Source organism: Mustela lutreola, chromosome 12 (assembly GCF_030435805.1).
Source record: "Mustela lutreola isolate mMusLut2 chromosome 12, mMusLut2.pri, whole genome shotgun sequence".
Lineage (NCBI taxonomy): Eukaryota > Metazoa > Chordata > Mammalia > Carnivora > Mustelidae > Mustela > Mustela lutreola.
The window spans coordinates 8,844,945-8,863,679 of NC_081301.1; the positions used below are offsets into that span (position 1 = coordinate 8,844,945).

General features: G+C 41.5%; 1 long non-coding RNA gene across 1 annotated transcript in view; it reads right to left on the reverse strand.

Annotated features, from left to right (window-relative positions):
* LOC131812969 (uncharacterized) overlaps positions 1 to 18,328 on the reverse strand; it is a 34,369-nt gene extending 16,041 nt beyond the window's left edge. The window contains exons 1-2 of the long non-coding RNA XR_009346564.1: positions 18,172 to 18,328; positions 15,689 to 15,793 (exon numbers count right to left, since the gene is read on the reverse strand). This is a non-coding gene — a long non-coding RNA (uncharacterized LOC131812969). The remainder of the gene's footprint in view (positions 1 to 15,688; positions 15,794 to 18,171) is intronic.
* Between the last annotated feature and the right edge of the window lie 407 nt (positions 18,329 to 18,735).

The following is an 18,735-nucleotide window of genomic DNA, read 5'->3' on the forward strand; positions in this document are numbered from 1 at the left end:
AGAGCTTTTTTTCCCAGTGTGTGTGTAATCTGCGATGTATTCTTCTGCCGGATATGAAGACTTACTATGAAGCTAGAGTAACTAAAGTAACATGGCATTAGTGCCAAGACAGACAAATAGGTCAAAAGAACAGTAGAGAGAGCCTGGAAACTGAGCCACATGTATATGGAACCAGCACAAATGAGTGACAAAAGAATGGACTGTTCAATAAATGATGCCAAAATACAGGATAATGGAATGATGGAATTAGAATATTGCCATTTTCCAAGATCTGATGAAGCAATGGATCTAGGCACATCAATGGTTGTTAATATCCCAAATATGTGATGTTAGACATTATATACCTAACGGAAATGCACAGAATCTTGGACAAAGTATTCTTGCCAAATGTCATACCTGAATGTCACCAGGTCTCTAAACTAACTGTTTATAGGAAACATCGAGACAGAGGAACATGTTGAATGGTACCACCACAAATATACACTTAGGAAAACTTAGAATGTGGGAGTCTGTACAGAACCAACAGTCTAGTTTCTTCAACAAATAAATTTTAAGGTGTGGGGGGGAAGAGGAAGGAGATATCCATGTATTGAAATAGACTTAAGAAAATTCAATCAACTGCAACATATGGAATTTATTTGGATTCTGACTCAAACCAATTGCAAAAAGAAAATTATGGTTTGTAGAAATCTGTTTATTGGTATTAAGGAATTAATGTTTTTTAGACATAATAATGTTATTATGGCTCAAAAGAGACCTGATCTTTTAAAGATTCATGCTGAAATATTTACAGATGAAATAATATGATGTCTGACTTTGCTTTAAAATAATTCGTGAGAGGGAATGATTGGTGCTATGGATGAAACAAGATTGGCAATGAAATGAGCATTCATGGATGATTAAGGATATGAGGTTTATTATCCTGTTTTCTGTATATGTTTGAAATTTTTTCAAGTAAGAGTTCAAAAAGGGGAAAATAATGCTAGAATTACTACTGTCCATATGAGGAAAAGACAAAGTAAAATTCCTAATAATTCCATATACAAATTATACATCATATAAAAAATTAATTCCAGGTGTATTAAAGACAAATTATAAATTGAAACTATCTTGAAACTTTTAGAAGTAAATACAGGAACATGTGTATATGACACGAGAGTGGAAAGGATTTCTTAAGCAAGACAGAAAAAGTTCAAACCATAAAGGCAAACATGAATAAACTTGAGTACATAAAAATAAAGTATTTGCACACAATAAATGATACTATAAACAAAGTGAAAACAGAGCATAGGCTGGGAGAAGTTATCTGCAACAAAATATTAGTGTCCACAATATATAATGAACTTCTACAAATCAATGAGGGGGGGAAGGGGACTAAGGCTATGTACAGGGACTCTGAAGAGAAAACCTCAATAGTAAATAAATAAATGAAAAGCTCTGCAACCTCACAGGTAATCAAGAAAATCAACTAAAGCGACAAGATAGGTTTCGTATCCATCCACTGGCAAAATTTAAAAATCAGATGGTACCTAATGATGGAGGGTGCAAGGAAACAAGCACTTTTACAGAACATGCTGCTGGTGGGAAAGTATACTGGTATGATCACACTGGAGAGCTTTTGATAATACTGGACCTAGTATGGTGGAAAGTGCCATTTCCACAACCAAATATCTAACCTAGATAAATCTTCCCTGGTGTACCTAAGAAGGCATGGATATGAATGTTTATCCAGTGCTATATGTTATTGTTTAAAAATGGAAACAACTGCACCTTGGAAGGGAAACAGGCAAAAAAGGCATACAATGGAATACTAGTAAGCAGATAAAATGAAAACTCACCTATGTGTATCAACCTGAGTAAATTGCAAAATCTTTTAAAAAGTTATAGATGGTATGCTACGGTTCATGTACACTGAAGAACACACAGAATACTTCTGTGTATTGTTTGTGGATATATGTTTATGTCGTGAACATATATGGATGGGTGGTATCCTTGGGGGGAGAAGGAGAAGGAAGAGATTGGATAGGAGGACTCCCAAACTCTGACAATGGTAAAATGAATACGTTACATCCTTTTCTGGACCTTTCTGTAGGTTTAAGATATTTCATAATTAAGATTCTTTTTTAAAGAAAATGCATTGGCTTAATATCCTCCAAACATTATCCTTGTCACACATTAATTAAAGATGATACAATTTTTCTATCTGGGAAGCCCCAGCTAATTAACTGAAAAATACTTACAACTAATAAGAAACAGTGGCTATCTCTAGGGGCAGAATAATCGATATACTTTCACTTTCTAATCTTTTAAATGGTTTGAATTTTAAAATGATGAACATATATGACTTTTATATTCAGAAACAATAATGATTGTTGCATTTTCAAAATTAAATAAGATGGAAGGGCAAAATGTCAAAAAACGAGCATTTGGGAAGGCGGCCATTAGTAAAATACATGCGGCAGCAATAAAAATTTGAAGTAATATTGGAATAAAAATACAATTCAAGAGAGCAACACAAATTATTAAATAGTAAAAAAAGAAGTACAGATACATGAAGAGAACCACACAACTTGACATAAAGGAAGATGTGAATGACAAACGTACAAGAGTAAGTGAGAAATGTTCCAGAAATGGAACATGTTCCAGAAATGTTCTAAATATTTTGCAGAAGTTCTTGGGCTCAACTGCATGGCCTCCTAGGGAATCTGGGGGTCCCTAAACTCACTGAATTAAATGCAAACTTCTCTGCATGTACAAATCCTTCTGGAGAGTATTCACAGCTTCTGAGAGATACTAAAGTAGTCCATTCCAAAGAAATCCAAGAGCTACTACTACTGGTTATTTTTTTGGTAACCGCTTTATTGGATGTAATTCACATTATCAAACAATTCACCCACAATGTGTACACTTTGGTGCCTTTTAGTATATTCGGAGTTGTGTGACCACCACCACAATCAATTCTAGAACATTTCAACTGGACCCTTTGCAACCACTCTTCCAAATACCCCATCACCCCCAACCCTAAGCAACCAACCACTTTCTCTGCAGATTTGCCTTTTCTAGACATTTCATATAAATAAAATCACACAATGTGTGCTCTATTGTGACTGGCTTCTCTCACTTATCATGGTGCTGTCCAAATTCATCCAAGAAAGCAGGTGACAACACTTTCTTACTTAGAGCCCAGTAACATTCCACTGCCTGGATCTATCACATTTTCTTTATTCATTCATCAGTTGATGGGCACTTGGGCTGTTCCCACCATTTGGCTACTATGAATAATGCTGCCGTGGATATTTCCATAAAGCTTTTATAGGAGCATTACTTTCGTATGATCAACAGCCATCTGTATGTTTTCTGTCAACCATTTTTTTTAGATTTGTATTTCTCAACACTTTCTCAGTATCAACCCTGAAAAGTTGAAAATTTTGCTCTCATTAATTACTACAATTATTTTCTTATAGTTTAGATTATTATAATGAGTTTGTTTAATCAACCAATTAAAAATTTAATTTCATTTCTTCCTATCAACAGGAATTAAATACTAAGGAATAAGACTAATTCCTCAGAGATGAGCTCTGGATGGTCACAAACCATTGTAATAGCTGAGATACTCTGCTCCCCAAGAAACAATTTTTTGCCCTCTTGAGGACCATAGGACATATATTGAGAATGTGTGTTTTAGAGCCTGTGCACATTTTTCCTCTATGGGGCAGTCTTTCTATTCTTTTCCTTTTTTTAGGAATGCTTCATATGTTGGAGAACCTGACTCTTTGTGGTGAGTTCCAAATCATTTCCTCCAATCTGTAGTTTCTAAGAATTTAGCTTCTGATGATTTTTGTCTTACAGATTTTTTTAAAAATGTAGTTGAATCTATCAATCATTTTATTTATGGCTTCTAGAAAGGCATTTGCCATTCCAAGATCAATTCTGCCCAGATTATGAAAAACATTCTCCTATGATTCTCCTCTGATCTACCTGAAATTATTGTGTAAGGCACAAACCAGGGATCCAACTTTTCCCCCAAGATGACTATCCAGTTATCTCAAGACATATTACTGAATGATCAGTCTTCCTCCCACTGATCTGAAATGCCACCTCTATTATACACTAAGCTACAGTGCATATTTGGGAAAATTCTGAACTTCTATCTGTATGGAACTTATGAACTTCTATCAGTGGATCTGTCTATACAAATAAGTAACCATCCTACACTGTTCCAATATCTGGTGCCTTATTTCTCCCTAATTTCTTGACATTTAAAAAATTGGTTTCCTATTTTGATTTGTTCATTTTTATGTGAATTTTAGAATCAGCTAGTTTCATTAAGTAATACTGTTGGCATTTTAGTGGGAACCCATTACACTGTAAATTTATTTTAAAAGAACAGTCATCTTTGAGTCTTCCTACCCAAGAACATGAGATAACTTTCCATGTTTAAAGTCATCATTTATGAGCCTCTGTATTTCAAAGTTTTAGTCACATATATATCACGTATTTCTCATTATGATAAAATACTCAATATTTTAAGTATCAAGAAAGTGGTATATAAATGCTCTTGATTCTTCTTTTAATTTTGTACCCAACAATATTATTGAACTATCTTATTTTTGTAAGTTTTTCAACTGAGTCTCTTGGGTTATAGCTATACAATCACATCATCCCACCATATCATCTGCAAATAAAGATAATTTAATATCTCGGTTTCTTATTTTCATACCTCTAATATCTTTCTTTAATTACACTGGTTATTTCTGACACAACAATGCTAAATAATAATCCTATATTATATATAGTATTTACATATATATAAATATTATTATATTGGACATTTCTGTTTTACCCTGACTTTAATGGGAATGCTTTTAGTGTTTTCCCCATTAAGCAAAACGCTGGCTTATGGGTTGAGATGAATCTATTTTTATGTTAAACAAGTAGCTATCTCTTCCTATTTTATTAAATGCTTTATAATCAAGAATAGATACTGAACTTTGTCAAATGCCTTTCAGTGTTTATGGAGATGATCTTGTGATCTTTCTCCTTAGACCTATTAATATGATAAATTCTATTATTAGATATTTTACCAACATTTTATTATGAAATTTTTCAAACCTACACCAAATTTGTGAGAATGTTGCACTGAAAAAGCATGTTGTCTACTCCCTACATTCTGCCATTAACTTTACTGTTCTTGCTTCATTGCACAAATAGATGTTTTACAATATTGATTTTCACCAATTTTAACTAATTCTATTAGAACCTAGAATATTGAACCATTCTGGTATGCTGTATTAAACACTTGGTCATAGTGTATTAGTTTTGTTTTGTTTTTAAGCATGGTTGTATTTTGTTTGCTATTATTTTAATTTGGACTTTTGTATCAATATTCACAAATGTATGCATATGTGATACGCATGGGCATCTCTGTGTCTCTGGTGCTTCACAAAACATCTGGACATTCAAAAAAAATTTCAGGGGGTGCCTGGGTGGCTCAGTGGGTTAAGCCGCTGCCTTCGGCTCAGGTCATGATCTCAGGGTCCTGGGATCGAGTCCCGCATCGGGCTCTCTGCTCAGCAGGGAGCCTGCTTCCTCCTCTCTCTCTCTCTCTGCCTGCCTCTCTGCTTACTTGTGATCTCTCTCTGTCAAATAAATAAATAAAATCTTTAAAAAAAAAAAATTTCAGGCCCCAGGACACTTTAAATGGCGTTGGAATTATCCGGCACTTAAAAAAATTGGTAGATTTCCCCTGGAAAACTCTCTGGGACAGCTTATTTTTCCAAGAAGGTGTGTAAATCTTTGGTGGCATTTTCTGTTTCTTTTATGGAAATTTGTGGGTTTATTATTTCTTTCTCCTCTGGAGTCAATTTTGACCAATCATGTTTTTTCTAAGAAAAATATCATTTCTTCTAGTTTCCAAGCTTATTTGCATTAAGTTGAACAAAGTATGTCTTACAATATTCTATTTGTATTACTTCCCAACTGTCATGATTGTTCTGTGTAGTTTTATTTTCTCTCAATTATCAAACCACAGATACATTCTTGGTTTTTTCCCAAAGGACTAGGACCTGGATTTAGCAACGCTATTTTTTCCCCTCTTTTCTAATTCCTTGATGTCCCCTTTTTTCTTTTCGATTTCTTCCTCCTGACTTTTTAAGGTTTAACTTTTTAATTTCTTGAGCTAAACATGATGCACTTTTGTTCATTCTTTCTTTATCACTAATATACATATTCAAAAGCTATCAGTATTCCTCTGGGCACTGTTTTACCTCTCATAGACCTGACAGATAGGATTTTCACTATCCCTATTTTCTGAACACTTCGAAGTTTGAGGTTTGATTTCTTCTAGACCTAAGAATTGTTTGCAAGTTCTGCCTAAATTTCATAGGCAGAAGAAAATTTGTATGTGCATATTGTAATTTTTAGTTTTGCTGCATTCTGATCAGAGAATGTTATCTCACTATTCCTACCTTTGTTTTCTTTTTGAATTAACACACAGCCCACTTCGTGAGTCAACAGAAGCACCTGAAAGTAATGCACAATCACTGTTTTTAATGGTTAGTCAGTGTAATTACATATCAGACTTATCTCAATAGTTACATTTTTAGGTGTTTTATATTATTACTTTTTATGTATATGTCATGAACTCAGAGAAGTGAATTAAAGCTTCTTATTACCAATTTGTCTCTGTTTCTTCTTGCATCTCCGTGGTGCTAGATACATAGATATGTGTAACTGTTTTCATTATGAGTTGTAGAATTTGACATTACAAATGTCTCATCTTTGTATATTCATCTTTTTATATGGCTGATTTCATGTGTGTTTGTGTATACATGTATATATATCTGATACATATATATCAGACTATTGATGGACCCAGGGCCCCCAAATCTCTAGAACATTTGCATACCCCAAGGAAGAATACCTCACCCTTAGTGGGCTCTGAACAAGCAGATTAGATTAGAGAATTATCTTAAAGAGCAAGACCCACAGACAGAGCTCTAGGAAACTCAGCAATAGAGGCAGAAAGCCTTTCTGACAAAGGCTTCATTCTGAGAAATGAAAAAACAAAACAAAACAAAACGAAAACCAGTTACACAGACAGACTGCTATGTAAGCCTTTCATGGTAACAACTAAAAATGTAGGGAAAGCCACATGGCCCATCTGCTCCATTCTACAGAAATCTTCTCCTATGAATCTAGGAAATGACATTTTTTTTCATTTAAGAAACAAAAGAGAAATATAACTCCAAACAGAGGCTTTTACAGGGGGAAAAAAGACAGAAATAAATGAAATACTATCTTGTAGACAAAGAGAAGACATGTGGACATAAAGTTAAATGGATTGAGAGCAATTAAGAACTTGGGATTAGCTCTGAAAGAGCAGCATGGGCCAGAAATAGAAGAGCTCAGATACAGGATGGCCAGACAACAGGGAGATTATCAAAAATCTGGTGCAACTGGAGAACAAAGACAAGAAAATCACAATTCTGAAATGAGGATTAAATTAGAAGGAACAAAGGGGCCCTTGGATGGTTTAGTTGATTAAGTGTCCAACTCCTGATCTTAACTCAGGTCATGATCTCAGGGTTGTAAGATTGAGTCCTGTGTTGGGCTCCACATTGGACATGAACCCTACTTTAAAAGAGAGAGATACAGGAAGAATAAATTGGAAGGACCACAAGGGAGAATAAACACTGAGACAGGTACAGTTAAGGAGACAGAGGACATAAAATAGACTAGTGAAGAAAATCAAACAGAAACAAAGAAAGAGATAAAAGGGATCTGAGAGAAAGTGGTCTAGAAGTCAGGCAAAGGAGATCCAACTTATGTATAATTGAAGGCTCTAAAGAATAAAGCCTAAACAATTAACAGAGAAAGTACTCACTTAGAAACTGAATTAAAAAAATATATTTTGGACCAGAATTAGATTTGAATCTAAAAATTTAAAGCATGCGCGCACACACACACACACACACACACACACACAGTCCCATGAAAATTATCTAGAATGGTCAATGCTGACAGTTAGCTTAGTGATATTATTGTTCCTTAAGGATGAAATAAAAACCTTTAGGCACCCACCTAAAAAGTCCAAGTGACTTCTATGCAAAAGAAAAGGATAGCATCAAGATTTGATACAGTAACATTTTATGTTTTCAAAATGGAGCAATATTTTATAAATATTTAAGGGAGACAAAGGGACACAGATTTTATATCCAAGCAAGCTTTTCTTCAAATGTAAAGGCTACCAAATAGTTATGAACACGCAAGATCCATGCACTGTGGGTCCACTTGAATTCTGTGCTCACAGGGCATCACAAATGCTGTACTCAAATGCGGCAGCAAGGAACTGGCAGATGTATATTGTGTATTTCTCCTCTGCCCATATATGTGATCCCCTGCTCATTGGACTTGACTCACAAAACAGAGATAAAATTATTAACAGAATCTCAAAACAGCAAAAGCAGAGCATGAAGCAGAGCCCTGTGTACAGGTTACACACTCATGAATCCATCTCTGGGTGACGCATAGTGTCCAGTAAGCCAGATCCCTTCCAACTTGTCTCTCTCCTCTGTTCTCTTCCTACAACCTTTCTCTATACCAGAGCCAGTGGTATTTCTAAGACAGAATTCATGTCCAGCTCCTGCTCATCACACCCCTTCCCACTGCTCTCTTTGCCTTCGTGGTAATATTCATTCAAAGTGGACCTGCCCCCTTTTCTCCTCTCCTCCCTTGCTCTCCTGCCCCACAGCCACACTCCAGGGCCTGCTCAAACCAAACCCAGCATCACATATCCAGAACTGAATCCCAGTTCTGCACGTCACCTCCCAGATTACTCCTTCTCCAGTTTCCCCAGCTCGGGAACCAACACTTCTATCTAGTTGTAGAAACCCTGAAGTCATACTTGACCCTTCTTCTCCCTCAAGCCCCACATTTATCAAGCCCCACATTTAATCTACGCTGCCTTTCAGGAATCATCTCTTGAACATTTTCATGTCTATGCCCCTGACATTCTGGCCCATTTGTCCTTCCTTTTCATCTACATTGCAGCTGTCTCTCCTGGAAGCAACCCATTCTCCTCACTCACACCTAGCATGGAAGCCTCCAGGAAAGAATGTCATAGTCACAAAGACTGGTGACTCTAATAAATCAAGGTCTCCAAATTCATATGGGCTCACAGTCTCTCCCTTCTGCCTTTCCAGAGGACACAGGGAATCTTCCCCTAAGATTACTATCTCACTAGAAATTAACACTTCAAAGCAATTAAAAGAGAGTTAAGGTATCCGATATGCTTGGAAACTGTAATAGCTAACATTTACATAGCACTTGCTTTATGCAGCCATGTTCTGTGGTGGTCTTTACATGAGCTGATATTCATTTCAATGTTGACTGCCAGTTATAGAAGTGAAAAAAGTGAGGAACATAGGGCTTAAGTGACATGCCCAAGGTCAAACAGCTAGTGAATAGCTCAGCAAGGATTCAAATCCAGGCAGACAGGCTCTAGGGCTCCTAGACTTTACTATGGTACTTAAGAGATCAAAGAAGTATTTAGAAACAGATGCTAATAAAAACGTACTTGTCAAAACTATGGACACAGCTAAGAAACAGTTAATGGGACTTTATGGCATCAGTATCAAGAAACAGGAAAATGGAAAGGGACAAAACAGCACAAACTGAATATGGAAAGAATTAATATAAAGATACTCATCAATGAAAGAGTGAAGAAAAAAAGCAGGGATGAACCAAAGCAAACATTTTTCTTGAAAAAAAAAAAAAAAAACAACATTAAATAGCAAGATAGTGCTATCTACCTAATAAGAATAAAAGAGTGGGGCACCTGGGTGGCTCAGTGGGTTAAGCCTCTGCCTTCGGTTCAGGTCATGATCCCAGGGTCCTGGGATCGAGCCCCACATCAGGCCCTCTGCTCAGCAGGGAGCCTGCTTCCTCCTCTGTCTGCCTGTCTCTCTGCCTACTTGTGATCTCTGTCCGTCAAATAAATAAATAAAATCTTTTTTTAAAAAAAGTATTGTGACTCTGTTCTAACAAATTCAATAACCTATATGAGATACTTGAACATATAAGAAAATATAAAATGCTGAAATTTGTGCAAGAGACAACGAGCTTGAATAGATATGTAAATAGACTCGAACAAATAAATACTAAGAAAAATAAAACTGGTCATCAGGTATCTCTTTCTCCACCCCACCTCACCCCACAATAATCCAAGGCCCAGATGGTTTTTTGAGAGAGTGCAGATGGTTTTATACAGGTGCTGCATGTGAATCCCACGAAACTTCTAAGGGACAGTTATTTTCCATTTTATTCAAGTTGTTCCAGAAAACAGAGAAATAGCAAACTCTGCCCAGCTAATCCACTGGGGCTAATATAATCCTGCTTCTAAAACCAGATAGGAACTAGGCAAAAAGGAAAACTGTAGGCCTATATTACTTACAAGCAGATGCAAAAATCCTAAACAAAACATTGCTAACTGGGGGCGCCTGGGTGGCTCTGTCAGTTAAGCGTCCAACTCTTTGATTTCGGCTCAGGGTTGTGAGATTGAGCCTGGCATCTGGTTCTGTGTTGGGCCTGGAACCTACTTAAGATTCTTTTTCTCCCTCTGTCCTTCCCACACACCACTCTCACTCACTCTCTCAATAAATAAATAAATAAATAAATAAATAAATAAAATTAAATCACTACCTGAATCCAAAGTATTAAAAATACATTAAAAATGTATTAGAAATAATACATAATATTCAAGGAATTCATGGATAGTTCAGCATCAGAAAACTCTTCCATTTAATTCAAAGTTAACAGAGGGAAAGAAATAATGTATGATAATCTAAATTGGTCATTTTATAAGAATCAGAACATTTTTATGATTAAAAAAATTGCTCAAAACTTGAAGTGGCAAAAAATTTATTTAATTTGATAAACTCTCTACATCCCCAAAAAAGTAATATACACAACAGAAAAATTTTAGGCATATATATCTTCATATCCCAGACAAAAACAAGATGGCCCTAATAATATCTCACACTGTTTAACAAAGTATTAGAAATTCTAATTAACACTATAAGGAAATAAGATTGTAAAGTTTGGAAGGAAAGACCTAAAACTGTCATTATTTATAGATATGACTAACTTATCTAGATAGGCACCAACAGAATTAACAGACCAATTATTAGAACAAGAAAATTCAGCTAAAATTGCTCAGACATGAGATTCACTTACAAAAATCAATATTTTCCTACACCAGCGACAGCCAACTAGAAAATGTAATAAGAAAATGAAATACCAAGATGTAATAAATACAGTATGTAATAAAAGAAATCATAAATAGAACAAAGTACAATTAAAAAATCACATCACAATTGCAACAAAAATTACTTATCAGAGAATTAAACCAAGAATTTAAAAGGACCTCCATGAACTGAACTTTAAAACTTGAATCAACTGATAAACTTTGGAGAGGATGACTTAATATTAAAACCAAGTCAACTCTCCCCAGACTAATGAAGAAATTCTCTGCAATCCCTTTCATAAGTACAATTCTATGTATAAGTGGAAGTATATGTGTATGTTCTTTGAAAAGGAAACTTGGTAAATCTACACTGAAAATTATGTGGACTAATGGAAGATACATGCAGAACAAAGTCAACTTTCCAAAACAACAAAACAGCAAAGAGGGGATGACTTTCCCTACCAAACAGTACTTTAAAAAAGCCTCCTGCAGAGCTAGCACAAGAACAGAAAATACATCAATGCAAAAACACAGAGAACCCCAAGACCTACCTACATAAGCGTGCGAACTTAACAGAGGTAAAGGAGATAGGAAGAGCATGGATGATTTTAGACTAGTGAAAAATGGCTCTCTCTACTAAGCAAATTATAACCAAATCCCTGTTCATCCTCATGCATGAGGGGAGGGCGTGCTTTAAGTAAACTAAAGATCTAAATGTGGAAGCTAAAAATCATAGGGCTAACAGAAACAAATGGGGGAGGATCTCTCTGGGCTCAGGGAAAAGCAAGGAGGCTTACTTATCAACCCTTGAAAAGCACAAACCATCATGCACAAATTTGCTGGATTTGATTACATCAAAATTAAGAAGTAGTGTTTAATAAAAAAAATAACATGGGCCAATTAAGAGTCAGATGATAGGATTGAGATTTTTTTCAAAGTCTAAAACTGACAAGGGATTAACATCTAGAATATACAAGGAACTCTGTAAAGCAATACTAAGAGGGCATCAAGTCCAATAGAAAAATGGGCAAATGATATGACAGGCAATTTACAGAAAAAGAAACCCCCAAAGCTAATAAGCACATGAAGTGATGCTCAAACTCATTAGCGGTCAAAGAAATGCAAATTAAAACAAGATAGCACTTTACACCTTTAGACTGGCAAAAACTAGAAAGCTGGGTAATACCAATTAATGGCAGAAATGAGGAAGATCGGATCCCTCACACATGGCCAATGGGAGTGTAAATTGGTAAAGCCTCTTTGGAGAGTCGTCCCATAGTACTTATGCAAATTAAGCACACACACACTCCAGGATCCACGGGAATTCTAACATATGTGCACAATGAGAAATCTACAAGGATGCTTGCTGCAGGTTTGTGGGAGGGACAGCGGTCCTCTGGGTTGGCCCTCACTGTTATTATGAAGCAAATGATCGTAAGGACACATAGTGACATGGATAGATCTTAAAAACAGTATTACACAATACATACAACTTACATAAACTGTAAATACATACACGCCCCTCCCCCAGTGAGCACGTGTCTTTCTAAAACCTGCAGCAGACGAGCCACATTTGTCTTGTCCGTCCATATCAGTACAAAGTCACTGATGTGATGATCTCTTATTATACATTGACCTAATGGGATCTTTTGTATAATGTGGAAGCAATCCAGATCAACTCGGACTATTTTATGGCAGAGGATGGGAGAGTTAAGATAGCCTTGGAACAAAACGACGAAACTACAAACAACTACGGCTGTCCTGTTTTGGACCATCTTTTCTGATCGGAACAGAAAAGAATGTGTTCCCCAAATCAGTGGCTGCACCCTAGGTATCTGAGGATCTAGCAATGAATCTGCTTCAGGCACGATACCACACCCAAGAGGGTAGCTGCCGTCCGCACCGTGGTGAATGAAAAGTGGAACAATGCTTTTTCGGGCAAGAGGGGAGGCCTCCATGACGAGCAGGGGCAGCCCCTCCGTTCAACCCTTTAGGCGGGAAGACAGCACAGGCCAGGCAAGTCCGGGGCTGCCCGCTGACGGAGTGTGCACCTAATGGCTTCTCTTTTATTTGTGAAGAACTGCCTTTTACACATATCATTATTTGGGGGAGAATTTTCCCAAATCTTTGTTCCTTAAAGATGCCATTTTCGAAGGCCACGCCATATTCCATCCTCTGGAAATGTACAATTCATTTGGCCAATCCCCTGCTGTTGGCCGGTGGGCACCCCCTGGAGCAAAGGGCATCAGCCCCATCCACGGGGGGCCAATGGCTTTCAGCACTTCTGCTCCATGGAAGCCTGGCTCCCCCTGCTCTGGGGTCCTCTTTTGGGAGCTTCTCCAACACAGCTCTGTCTATGTGAACCCCACCTCCACCTCGCCCACCCGAGACAAGCCTGGCAGCGGGGTGGGGGTTGGGGCTCCCCAGCACTGTCCCTGCATGGCTGTGCATATCCAGCCAACCCACAAACCCAGAAAGTCACTACACACTCATACAGACACACACACACAGTGCAAATACCCACTCAGCACTTCTTAAAGACACAAATGTTTATCCACAGACACATCAGAGTACACAAACCATTGTGAACCCAGAGACCATCCAAATATACAAACAGACACTTGCACAGATGTACACACACTCACATAATACATACATGTATATGATGACACACAGGTACACAGATACCCCAATCCACCCCCACCCCAAACCCACTATTCCCAGAACCTTCCCCATCCTGGCTAAGGGTGATTCTCTCTTTCTGGTTTCTCAAGCCAGAAATCTCGGGAGCCATCCCCGACTACACTCTCTAACCATACATCCCAATCCGTCAGGACATCTGGTTTCCAGGACTTTCCCCAAATAGCCATAATAAACCACTTCTCACCACCTCCAGCCTTACCATGGACCCCTGGACTACCTGGGCTAGGCTCCTAACTGGCTTCCCTACTCTGCCTTTGCCCCAGAGACTACTCTGAAAGCACCACTGTGATCCTTTTAAAAAGCTGGTTAGAAAACACCACACTCAGAACCCTGAAAAGAGCCCACAATTCACCCACAACTAAAAGCCAAGTCCCTAGGAGAGAGCCAAGGATTCTGTGAACTGACCCCCATCGCCTGACTCACAGAGAGTCCTTTATAATTCTCTCTTACTCACTCCACCTCTTTACTCATCCTTGAACTTGGCCCTGCATTCCCACTGTAGGGCCCTTACACTGGCTGACGCCCCCTTCCCTGGCCCATGTGATGTAATACATAATTTTCAAGAACTGTTTAGGTCTATCATCTATTGTCTCTCTCTGTTAGAATGAAAGCTGCATGAAGATACCACCTTTATTTTGTTCCCTGAAGGACAAAGAGAGAGTAGCACGACAGGTGCTTGGTCCATATCTGCTGAATGAGAATGAACGCGTCATGCGGACATACTCACACACACCGTCCCCACAAACACATGCCCACGTGTGCATGCTGCCAAACACACATGCTCAGACTCTCAGGCCCTGACCTGGGAACCACATATATTCTGAGACCCCCGGATACATAGGCAGACATTCAGTACACATACTTGCATACACACACACATTCACACGGGCATCAAGCACACACAGAAAATACATGCTGTTCCAGCCACCTACTGCCGCCTAGAAAACTACCCCAAACTTGGTGGCATGAAGCAACGACAGCTGACCATGCTCCCGGCCTCTGTGGGGGTGGCTCGTGACTGCTCCGCCGTGACAAGAGCCTCAGCTGGAAAGAATCAAAAGGTGGAGACACCTTTTCTCCCATGTCTGGCGCCTGGCCTGAGATGACCCCCATGGCTGGTGTCCTGGGCCATCTCTCTCCCTCCTGGTCTCCAGGTCTCTCTATGAGGCCTCTCTAGCACGGGGGTCCAGGAGCCAGTGGTTTCTGAGATGGCAGCTCAGGACTCCAAGAGTGACTGTTCTTAGGGGCAAGGTGGGCGCTGCAAGGCCTCGTATGACTTCGCCTTGGAAATCACACCATGTCCCCTCTGCCACGTTCATGTAGTTGAAGCAGTCACAGGCCTTCCCAGATTCAGGTGGCAGAGGACAGAGACCCCCACCTCTTGATGGGAGAAATGTGAAGAAATGTGACCCTATATTAAAATCGCCACACATGTGCACATATAGGGACGATTACACACACACACACACACACACACCCCTATGCACACACATACACACAATACACACCTATACACAGACATAACCATGCATACAGTCTTAGGTCGTGTCCTCAGAGCCTCTGCTTTGAGAATAAACTTTGAAAAATATATATGTGTTTGAACACGCATGTAATATGGACCCAGTCACACAAATACACCCACATCCAGGTACACATGTGTGCACTCACATGCCTATGTACACATGCTCATGGTCACGGGCCCTGCCCTGGCGGTGTCCACCCCCGTAACTGTAGCCGCACCTGCTTGCTCCTTGCCCCGTGCAGGGGGCCAGGATGGGCCGGAGAGCCTTGGCTGGTTATGGGGTGCACCTTCTCTCCTCATCACCCTCTCCTCGTGGCTGGGGCCTGGCAAGAAGGAAAACAAATAACCTTGCAGTGTTTAAATAAGCAAAGTTTTGTGCAAAGCAGAGGTTAATGTCCTTTATTGTTCAATGTCATGTTTATGGTGGATTGGTGGAGGGAAAAATGTGATTAATTGCCCCGAAGCCCACGGATCTACAATTATTTGGTTGTTGTGAACAAATAAAGGACTACAGTATTCATCATATTCAAATGAGGCAGCAGAATAAATGATGGCGGGCCGGGTAGGAACAAAACCTAGGCGTGTTCCCGCACAATCGGAAGGCGACTGGCACCTTGTCAACCAGACGCAGGGTGGTGGCGGGAGCCGAACCCGTTTGTCTCTGTACCGCCAGCAAGGGTTGGACTGACCCTGCAGGTGCCGGCGTTAATTCATGTCACACCTCGCGCCTCCATCCTTCGTGGTATGAAAACCAGGCGCCAATTTTGTAATAAAGACTTGTTTCCGACGAGGCCCAGTTTGGGGCGGGGGCACAGATCTTCATTAAAGCCCCTTTTCCCGGGCCACGCTCGTTACAGAGCACAGGTACTGGCTAAATGTGTCCGATCATTCATCATGATTTTGCCCTCCACTTTGTCACAGCGTGGGGATTTAAGGAAGATAGATGGTACAAGATGTTGTCTCCTCCACAGACGCTTTCTGCTCTGGTAAGTGTGTCCGATGCAGAATTATTTTGCCACTTTATTATTTCCTAGTGAGTGTTTGTCAGAGCTTCGCCTCTTGGAAGGAGCGAGTTGTTTCCTGTCACTCAGGGATGTCTCGGGAGCCGTGATGCTTGGCTGGGCTTGCCAGCCAGCTGGAACCTGGGCAGGGTCCCCAGGCAAGGCTGGTGGGGGGGGTGGTCCTGGGAGTCTGGGCCACAGGGCGAACGTCAAATCCAACAGAAATGGGGGGGGGCAGGCTTTAGGAGAAGCTGGTCACGGGGGCTTTGGATATGCTGGGTTGGGGGAGTCAAGGGGGCATATTTCAGGATCTGGCCTGGCTGTAGGCCAGCCCGCTGGACAGGGAGCTGTTCGAACTAGTGTCCAAAGGGCTGTAAGAGCTTGGCCTTGAGCTGAGCCAGCTGGAGAGGGTATGGGCAAGGCTGGGGCCCTGCGGGGCTGCTGATGGCCTTAGAGCAGTGTGGCCAATTCTGGTACCCACTGCTGGCACCAGATGAGCTTCCTGCCCCAATCAGGATGGCTGAGGGGCCGTGATGTGACCAGGAGGGGTGCCAGGTGGGTGAAGATCACAGCGTGAAGCCTCAAGTCTAGCCCAGAGCCCAGGGAACTCTTGGGAATATGAAACTTCATTCAGGGCAGTGCTGAGCTTCAGAGGGGAGGGCCCTGGAATCTGAGAGCGAATCTGGCCCTAGGGAGAAAATAGGGAATCTGGGGACCATCAGTCCGTCCTGTGGTCCTTCCTCAGTTGTGTTTGCTTTGCAAGGGTCTCTCCACTGACCCCATCTTCCCGGGTACCCGCTTCCCAGTGACTTCCCACGACTCTTGCCTGGGCCAAGGATGCTCAGCTGTCTCAGCCTCTCCAGCACACAAGAGTGAAATCTACTTTGTCTTTGCTCCCAAACCCCCTCCCCTGATCTGATTGGTGAATCTAGGAGGAATGCACCCCAGAGGTTTTGGGGCAACACAGAACCAATCCAAGAAGAGCCCAAGCAGAGGTACCTGGGGCCCAGGAACCATGTGAGGGCACCCACCTTTCTCTGGCACCCAGATATCACTGCCAGAGTCCACCTTGCTAATGTGTAGATATCTCTCCCTCCTCAAACTGTCTCCAGAGGCCGCATGATGTAGGATAAAGAGCTCAGCCTGAGAATCCGGCAAGCCTGGGCCCAAAGCACTAACTTGCCATGATATTATTTTTAAGCCTCTGTTTTCCCAACTGTAAAATAGGGACAATGAAGGTCTTGCCATGGCTCCTGGCACGTTCTGTCAACACAGATGTCCCCGCCCCCCCCCCCCCCCCGCCTTCTCTCTCTGGTTGCTGGCTGCTGGGAGTCCCACTCCCCCCTGACCTGTCTCACTGGGCCTGGGCTTCCTGGCTGGCATCCAGGGTGTCCGCAGGTGAGGCAGCCGACCTCATCCGCCGGGGGCTGCTCTTCTGTCCTCGGCACTCCGCCGTCCACCCATAGTCAACAGCCTCAGAGGGAATCTGTTTGCAGCCACTAACTCCCCGGCCCTTGCCCACCCTTCCTCCAGGCCCTGGCTGAGCCCTGGGACACAGTGCCTGCCCTGGGAAGAGGAGATAAAGAGGGTAGGGGGTTGGATGTGAGCAGACGCTACTCCAAACACACGTCGCCGCCGCCAGGGGCCTCTGCCGGCGCGGGTCTCAGGCCGAAAGTCCCAGGTGATGGGTCTTCACTTACCGAGCCCCGACTTCGGTTGGACCCGCTGCGCCTCGCCGGGCGGGAAGCGCCACCCTCACCCCCACTTTGCAGCTGAGCAAACTGAGTCCGCAGACGCAGGGACATGCTCGAGATCTCGCAGGGAGAGATTCGAACCCGCGAGGCTTCTGGCGTCTTAATCCCGTGACTGCGGCCCGCAGATAGGCTCGCCGACCAGCGGCCGCGACTGACAGGCACTGCATCCAATCAGAACCCAGCCCCGCCCCGGCTTTGGTTTTTCCTACTCCGCCCACTTACAAACCCCTGGCTCCCCATTCCGGCGGGGTTTTCCCGTTAGGAGCCCCACATCTGCGTTTCTGTGCAGTTTTTACGTTTAGGGTATAGTTGCCTTTTTTCTCCCTCGTTTATTAGGATGTTGTCTTTTGTGTCTTGTCTCCCACCCCTTCATTCATTCAGCAAACACTGAGGACTCATTCTGCGCAGTGAGATCGAAGCAGCCCTCGGTGAAAGCCAGCGCGAGGGGCCGGCGGGGAAGGGCTGGCCGAGGCCCCTGCACGCGACCTCGAGGCCCCTGTTGGAGGAACC